This window comes from Patiria miniata, unplaced genomic scaffold (assembly GCF_015706575.1).
Source record: "Patiria miniata isolate m_02_andy unplaced genomic scaffold, ASM1570657v1 HiC_scaffold_5, whole genome shotgun sequence".
Lineage (NCBI taxonomy): Eukaryota > Metazoa > Echinodermata > Asteroidea > Valvatida > Asterinidae > Patiria > Patiria miniata.
Window position 1 is genome coordinate 37386171 of NW_024037072.1, and position 8692 is coordinate 37394862.

At 37.6% G+C, this 8692-nt stretch overlaps 1 long non-coding RNA gene across 1 annotated transcript; it reads left to right on the top strand.

Moving 5' to 3' along the window:
• The first annotated feature begins 2417 nt into the window (after nt 1–2417).
• LOC119740354 lies at nt 2418–5891 on the top strand. Its single transcript, XR_005272673.1, has 3 exons — nt 2418–3621; nt 3801–3972; nt 4376–5891. It is a non-coding gene; the product is annotated as an uncharacterized LOC119740354 (long non-coding RNA).
• Nucleotides 5892–8692: the final 2801 nt, after the last annotated feature.

Consider the following 8692-nt stretch of genomic DNA (forward strand, 5'->3'; position numbering starts at 1 on the left):
GCAGTAACCGTTACAACGCTTCCAACAGTCGGAAAACAACGTTTTGCAAACGGGAAAATTACAGTAGAAAAACAAAATGTTGGATATTACGGCAAAAATCACAGCTGTATTTGATTTCAAACAAATTACCATCTCGTCGAACCAAAAAAACCTGTTAAAAGAAACGACGGAATTTACAGCAATTTGAAAAGCATTTTCCCGCAGGAATTAAGTGTTACATTGTATACGGAAATAACGATATTGCTGCACATAGCGAGAACTTTTCCTGTAAAGTTATGTCTGCATTTAACAACAGCAAAATAATCACCATCTCGAACCAATAAAAAACGAATTTTACAGCAACAGTTTTTAGAAAGACTAAGTATTTTCGCCTACGAAAATAACGGAAATTACTGCACATCTTCTAAAAACTTGTGTTCAAAAATATCTCATGGCAAAAACAGTTGTATAAATGAATATGAGTAAAATAGTATATCTAAACAAAGCGTAAGGAAATGTCTGTAAGATGTATGTTTACTGTTGCTTGCGACATTTTTTTCACGTTCTTGTAATTGTTTATGCATCATTTATGTAAGTCCGATTTGGAAAGATCGGCAGGTGAACATATTAATTAAAGAATCTGGTGACTTTTAAAATCCAATCTTTGTACGGATACAATTCCCAAAGGAGTTATTGTGAGACATGCGACACCTTTATAGTCACATGCAGTGATGTTATTTCCCTTGTTGAATTTAGGTATAGGGCCAACGTGTAACCCTTCTTCCGCCATGTTTTAATGTAAGTCCGATTGGGAAGGATCGGCAGGGATATGAAGATGGCATTTTGTCATCTTAAAGTTGTATTCATTTCTTCAATGTTCGTTTACAGTGTGTGAGTTATATGCAGTTTCCAAGGCAACCTGCCATTATCAGCGTCGGCACATTTTTGTGTACATTATAACAAATACTCGTGTCTGTTTTTAGAAGAGTAAACAACAATGTTGAAGTAAGTATTGTAAACATGGGTAGAATCGTTAATTTCCATTATGTCATTAACCATGATAGGTTACAGGTAAGATAAGACAAAATTTAAGTCATTTTCCAGCTGAACTGCACCACGTCTTTAAAGTACATGTACATTCGTCAATGATCGGAAATTGCTACACATCTTCGAGAGGTTTATCTTCCAAAAAGAAATTGTGGTAAAAACCAATTGCAAGGTATGTAATGTGAATGAGTAAAGCGTAATGTACTGAATGTATTGCGTGCGACATTTCTTCAAGTTCTTTTAATTTTGTTTTAACCTTATACATGTACATCATTTATGTAAGTCCGATTTGGAACGATCGGCAGGGACTCGTAATAATACAGTATTATCAAATTGTATCCTATCCTTTTGAACCTTATTTGGTAGTCTACTTTGACCTTTGATAACGTAAGTCCGATCATCAAGCATCGGCTTGGAATGAGGCTGGACATCAGTGATGCGTTAGTCAAAGAGGAAAGCAGAGTTTAGTACTTGGTTTGTTTCCTCATGAAAAGGGTCTCATGGGATCTTAGCTTACGGCCAAAGTAACCGCGAAAGAGACAGCTTATGCCTTGAATGAGTGACAGTTTTAATGTCATCGTATATGACTTTCAAAATCAGGTCCGTGTGTGAATATGAGTATACCGCACTAACCGTGAATGTCCATAAATAAGATATTATTATAAGACATGCGACATAATACAGTCACATGCAACATTAAATTTCCCTTCTATTTTGTGTGTGTTTTTGTAAATTAGATTTACGTGTAACCCTTCCGCCGTATGGTATAATGTAAGTCCGATGTGGTAAGATCGGCAAGGATGAAGATTGCATTTCTTCATCTTAAGACCATATGGATTTCTTTAATGTTCGTTTACAGTGTGAGCTATTTTGTGGTTTCCAAGGAAACCTGCCAATATCAGCGTGGCACATTTATATGCGTTATAACACTTAATAATCGTGCCTGTTTGAAAAGTAATGATAACATTGAAGTAAACATTGTAAACATGGAAAAAATGTTGATTTCCATGTGTCACTAACCATGGCCGGTTACAGGTAAGATTAGACATAATAATATTGGCTGCATTGGTGGAATGTTTCCCTTTTGTGGATAGGCCCAGTGTTTTTGTAAACCCCCCCCCCCCCCTTTACACTTGGGAAAGATTTGCAGCTTTCATCAAAGAAAATGAGGATCTAAAAGTTGAGACAAACTGGACGAGGAGGAGGCTGCTTTGTCGGGCCGAAAATGGACCCCAACAGCCTCAGTTTTTATTTCGTGTCATTTTCCATTCCTGTTGTTTCTTTGATAACAGAAAAAAAAGGATTATTTAATTGAAGTTGATTTTAGCACTACGCAAATGGCAAATCGTAGGTCTATAGTTATAGGCCTACATGCAGCAAAGCAGACATTGAAAGAAATCATACTTGAAATCTGTGTTATTTTTTTTTCTCAATTACAATTCTGCGGGGCAAAACGGTATCAAGCAGCAAAATTCAACGACGCCAATACAAAATATACGGCAACTTGTCAACAGTATTGGAAGAAATTATACCTGAAATCAGTGTTATTTTTACCGTAACTGCAGTACCTATACCAGATATATTTAACTACGAGTATGACGAAAATGGAAACAAATTCAAATGGGGGTTACCCACAAACTAAAACAAATTCTATTACGGAAATAACGAAATCAAAGCGACGGAAAATAATAATGACGAAGAAACTATGGCAAAAATTAATGGTGGCGGCGAAAGAAATGAACAATTAAAATCGGTAGAAAATATTGGTTACGAATCCCGTAAAGTATGATCCGCAGCAACCGTTACTACACCGCTTCAAACAGTCGGAAAACGAAGATTTGCAAATGGGAAAATTACAGTAGAAAAAATAAATTGACGGAAATTATGACAAAAATCACAGCAGTATTAAAAAAAAAATCATCACCGTCTCGAACAAAAAAACAGTGACAAATATTGACGGAATTTACAAAGTATGTTCGCCTACGAAAATAACGGAAATTGTTGCGCATATTCGAGAAGTTTGCTTTCAAAAAGACATTTGGAAAAAAACCCAGTTGTTTTAATGAATATGAGGGGTTTTTTTCGTCATCTAAAACCATGTGATTTTCTTTAATGTTCGTTTACAGTGCGAGTTATTATGCGGTTTCCAAGGCAACCTGCCACGATCAGCGCAGCACATTTTTGTGCATTGTAACAAAATGATCGTGTCTGTGTGGTTTTTTTAAAAGTAAATAATGAAAACATTGAAGTAAGGATTTTGGGTGGAATCGCTATAGTTTCCCTTGTGTTATTAACCGTGACAGGTAACAAGTTAGCTTAAACGTATGTATTGGATGCATTTGGAATGTTTCACTTAAGTAACAACGGGCTAGGCCCAGTATTTTCGTTCCCCTGTTAACTTAGGAAAGATTTGCAGCTTTCATCAAAGAAACGGAGGATCTAAAAGTTGAGATTGGACAAGGAGTGCATGCTTTGTTAGGACGAAATGGACCCCAACAGCCTCATCACACATAACCTAGGAACCGGAAGCAGGGAGGAGGACCGACAGATGAACGGATGACCTGCTTGCTGGGCTACCCATTACTGATTCTTGAGGTTAGTTTACATGCAGTACTAAAAGCAAACTGCAGCAGGTCAAACAGAACGAATACAAATGGGTGAACCGGCAATCCTTTTGATGTTCTTCCACAAAGAAAGAGTGTTGGTATAGTGAGGCATTGCTATATTTTTTTAATTCAAAGTTTCCTTTCCCCTTTACTTTTTCATATTGACAGGCATTGAACTGGCTGGATGAAGAGGCTGCTTCCAGTCGGTGAGGGTGAGAGGATGTAACTCCAATTTGCAACCATCGCATGCAGACAAAACCTAGGAACCGGAAGCAGGGAGGAGGACCGACAGATGAATGGATGACCCTGCTTGCTAGGCTTCCCATTACTGATTCCCGAGGTGAATTTTACTCAAATAAGAGTGCAGTCGACTCTCGTCAATACAAACACCAGCCGGGCCTAGCCAAAATGCTTGTTTTATCAGATTTTTGGAGTGCCGGTCTTATTCACTGTACATTCACCAGTCGGGACCAAGACTTTGTTTGCTATTACCAGAATTTGTATTAACAGTGTTTGTGTTGACGATAGTCGACTGTCACTGCCTGGTTTCTTATAAGACTTAGCAGAAAAGATGCAGTCATATATTAATAAAATCTATAACCATAGGTGTATGCCAAAGAAGACATGCTAACGCTGAGGCACCACTATTTTTCTTTGTGAATTAATGCATAAAAAGTAACTTTTTTAGAGAGAGCTCTGAATATTTTAGTTTATAGTATTTGTTTTACTTTCTTTCTTTGTAGATCCTCCAAGCTTTCATCAGCGCAGCGCTCAGCATATACAGAGATGGCTAGCTACCTTCCCACTCATCCCCTCAAGAAGAACATTATAATAAGAATGGTGTATAATTTCAAAGTGGAGTGTAGACTTGCTTTTGCACTGGACAATGTTCCGAAATGCGATTGAAAAATTTGTCTTTCAAACTTAAGTGTCAGAATATTGAATAAAAAATGGGACAGCATATTTTGAAAAGCTATTAATATTTTTCACAAAATAGAAGAAGCCTACTTTTTAGACATTGAATTATCTATGCCTCTAAAATATCTTAAATCTAATATAAAAACTGCAACAGACAATTATTAACTTTATAGTTAACAATAAAACGTGACTTTCTTTCCAATTTTAAACTAAATATAATTTTTTTACTTTAAATAGAATTTTCACTTTAAATTTAAGGAATCGCTGGGAATTGTTAAGTAACTTCTGTTCACCTAAGTGTTGGAAAATATTTTAGGAAGGTAAAAGACCCCCCCCCCCCATTATATTTCACCAGTCTTAGTGAGGCACTTAAAGTCTTGTATCAAAATAAAATTGAAATGGTTCTTTTTTTCCATGGAGAAATTTCTTTAATGCATAGCAACAGGTGACAGGCACTCAAAATATATTTGCGTTTATGCTTTTGTTATATATTTTATTGCACAATTTTACTTATAATTAACGTTCTTTGTTCACTTTCTGTTTGTTGGTGGTTTGCATGTCTTTTCATTTTATTTACCGTTTAATTAACCCAACCAAAGGATAAACGCAATGTGTACCGAGTGCTGAACTTGCCTTATATCAAAAATTGTATTTACATAATAGCTACATCAATAACAGATAATGAGTGCTTACAATACTTTAAATCAATCATCCATCTAGTTGATTTTTTTTGGGGGGGGTGCTGTCCCCTGATTCCTATTTAATTTATTAAGTCGCAAAAAGTGAAATTCAAAGAAACCAGCTTTACCCTTATTGCTATGTTATGTCTTGCACCTCAAGCCTATAATGTTCTTACTTTTTAAAGGTATATAAGCTAAAGTTCAAAATGTCCAAATGGAATTGCTTCAAAACAAATTAAAATGTTTATTATTATAAGATGTTGCTATTGAGTATTAGCTTCTACTGACCTGTCTTATTCCTGACTTTGTTAGTCAACTGAGCTGAGGGCATTGACCAATCAGCGGCGGTTGCTCTTTAAATCCCACCAATCCAATCACTTTGACTGCCACAGATCAGCATTGGGTGGCCCTGTCATTCCCCTTATATACTCGGTCATGATTGAGATGGAGTTGTCGACAGAGCAAGTGGAATCATGTTGCACTGGGAGAATTTAGTTAACAGGTGTATTGTTAATTTATTGTATTTTGGAAATCGTGAATTATTAACATATGTCCTGATCTAGAATCCATTGTCAGTATTGTTTTGTAAGGAATGGGTAAAAACGTCTGTATGTCAATAGGTTGTAAAGAATAACAAAGAAATAAACTAAAAGAAATGACACCCTTGGTAGATTGTCAATTATTGTTTCCTTTTGTGCGTTTAATAGAAAAAAATTGAAATAACGTTTTGAATATGGCGATTGGGGACGGGGTGCACACATGATGCGATCAAGGTACATAAAATATATTAGTTTTTGTATGGGGAATATTTATACTTTGAAGATACGTAGGCTATTTATAGATATATAGGCTCTTCAAAATGGATTATTTTTCTTCCAACGAATTTTCGATTTGACTGTTTTGTTGAAACAAAAAAAATTGCTTTAGTGTGATTTTGGGCTTTTGCAACCTTATGAAAAGGGGCTTTAAGTTTGCGCACAAATTATTGTCTAGCAGCCAATCAATTGACATATTTGAAGAAATAATTCAACTAAACGTCGGTGGATGTTCCGCTTGATGTGTCATTCAAAAGTGAATAACGTTGCAACTAAGCAATAAAAAGAACCAAATTAAGATAAAACTCGAAAATGGCATGGGGAACCATTATTAACCAAGACCAAAAAACCTCCAAACGCTAAGCAAGCGTGACCAATAGTGCGAAAAGTGCTGTTAGGGCCCAAGTGGGGATTGTTCATTAACAATAAGCGGATGTCAGTACCCCCCCCCCCCCCCCCATGTAAACTCTTGAATTAAACAAAAAATAATGCATCATTTGCTTTCAATGCACCCTTGAAAACATGTATGAAGTTGGTGGCGGCGCTATACGGGGGAGGGGCCCAAGTTCCCCCCCCCCCCCGTTTTCTCCCAACTCTTTGTGTTTAATTTATTCGCTGTTTAGATTGATACAATGTGGACAAATTTTGGGCCAATAAAAGCATTATAAACATTGGTACTTAAGACGAAACGCACCACAAATGCATTTATGCAGCCAACGTCTTGTTACACGTTTGTTATATATTAATTTGTTATACACCCATTCTGCTGTTTGATACATTTCTCATTCATAAAAACGATTAATGCTAGTCTTCTAGTTGCTCTGGTGGCTTATTTCCGTACACGGGCTTAAAAATTTATTTTGACTGCCCCTCAAAAAAATATATATATATTTCGTTGCCCCCCAATTCTTAACCCCCCCCCCCCCCAAATGTAGAGTCTGGCGCCGCCACTGACCTCGGTAAATTACGACTGTGATATATCAAAGAGCGTATGTGAGAAAGATTTACAAAACCGTCGCCAGCTCCGGGCATTTTCTTGGGGGGGGGGGCACAGCAAACTTATATATACTTTTTACGCTTATGGTTTTTGCCGAGGGGGGGGGGGGGGCTCCTTGGGCCACCTTGGCGACCCCCTTGGTCCCTCTTGGCGACGGGCCTGGAAAGATAGGACACTCCGCTGAAAAAAGGAAACAGGAAGTAGCTGCTCACAGCGAAGGGCGTCACCACGTCCGTGGTAGGTAAAACGCAGCTACTGCTTCACCAACCTCGTCCCAAGTGCTTACTTTATTTCCAACACGGTTTCCAATAGTAAACCCTGGATAGCAAACTTTCTTCCTGTATCCTGATTCGATCCCGCAATTGGCTAATAATGGATTTTTATCGTGTACTTCAAGTGGAGTGCCATTGAGCGTAGTGATAATACACACAAGCATTCATTAAAATGAGATATTAATAATTGAAATCAAGACCATTGTTTTTACTGTCAGTTGTAATGGTTTGCATATGAGGAACAAGTCAACTCTTTTTCTTCTGAAATGTTGTTAGCGATATAAAAATCCTTTGCAAGTTCTCGTTCATTCATCGAGGTGGGAAAACGTCCATGTTTCATAATACTCAATGTGTATTAACCAGTTCGTAGAATTATCAGAGGTGGACAGCCGAGCTTTTGTGATCTTTTTATTCAAATAGACATAACGTGAGATTTGAAGGTTTGCATGGTGGAAAGATACTAAGACAAGAAAAGTTTGCGGTAGCACCATGTGAATAACATTCTCCTGACGACGGGCAGAGCATACTGTTCGAAACGTTGAGTCCCTCGGTTCTTTTCAGAATCTAGCCTTTAGTCAAGTCCCACGCGCTTACCCGGACACGTGACGCACCCCGGATGCTGACACGTAAAAAGACTCGTGCTAGTCTTTTTACGTGCCAGCATCCAGGGTGCGTTACGTGTCCGGATGGTCCGGGTATAGGCGCGTGGGACTTGACTAAAGGCTATTCAGAACCACACATACATACATGTACTCACAAAAGAGATTTATTCACATGGTGCTACCGCAAAATTATCTTGTTTTAGACATAACGCGGGAATAAAGTATGCAAATGACGTGAAATTTGCACAGTTAAAAGTCAATGAGATGTACTTTATCATTTTTTTTTCATAATGAAATTGAGCAAGCCGAATATTTTTTAAATATTTTCAAATTCAGTCATTTTCTTTTTTTACTCCCCTGCAAGGAGAAGCCGATAGAAAGCCTTGCGAATCGGTATTGGCTGAGCACCGCATGCATGGTTGTATACACGGTAGCCTCATCAGTAACCTGTACTCTGAAACCGACCACTCGCATGGCGGTTTGCATCATGTCGTATTAGCCAATATATTCGGCTTTTCCAAAAAGAGAGACTGACAACAACATTCCAAAGGAAAAACGTTCCTTTCGCGCAACTCACAGGCAGATGTGATAAAAGTATAATATTGTCGAATTAGACGGTTATGCTGTAAAATATGGCCACCGTTTGCATGGTGATAAAGGAAGGATATTAAAAAAACATGCTGACATATATTTACAGTTATAATTCTTTTAAATTTCTTGAAAAAAAGTTAAAACATACTGGTACTATCAGTGGCGTAACTGGGCTCCCCCCCCCC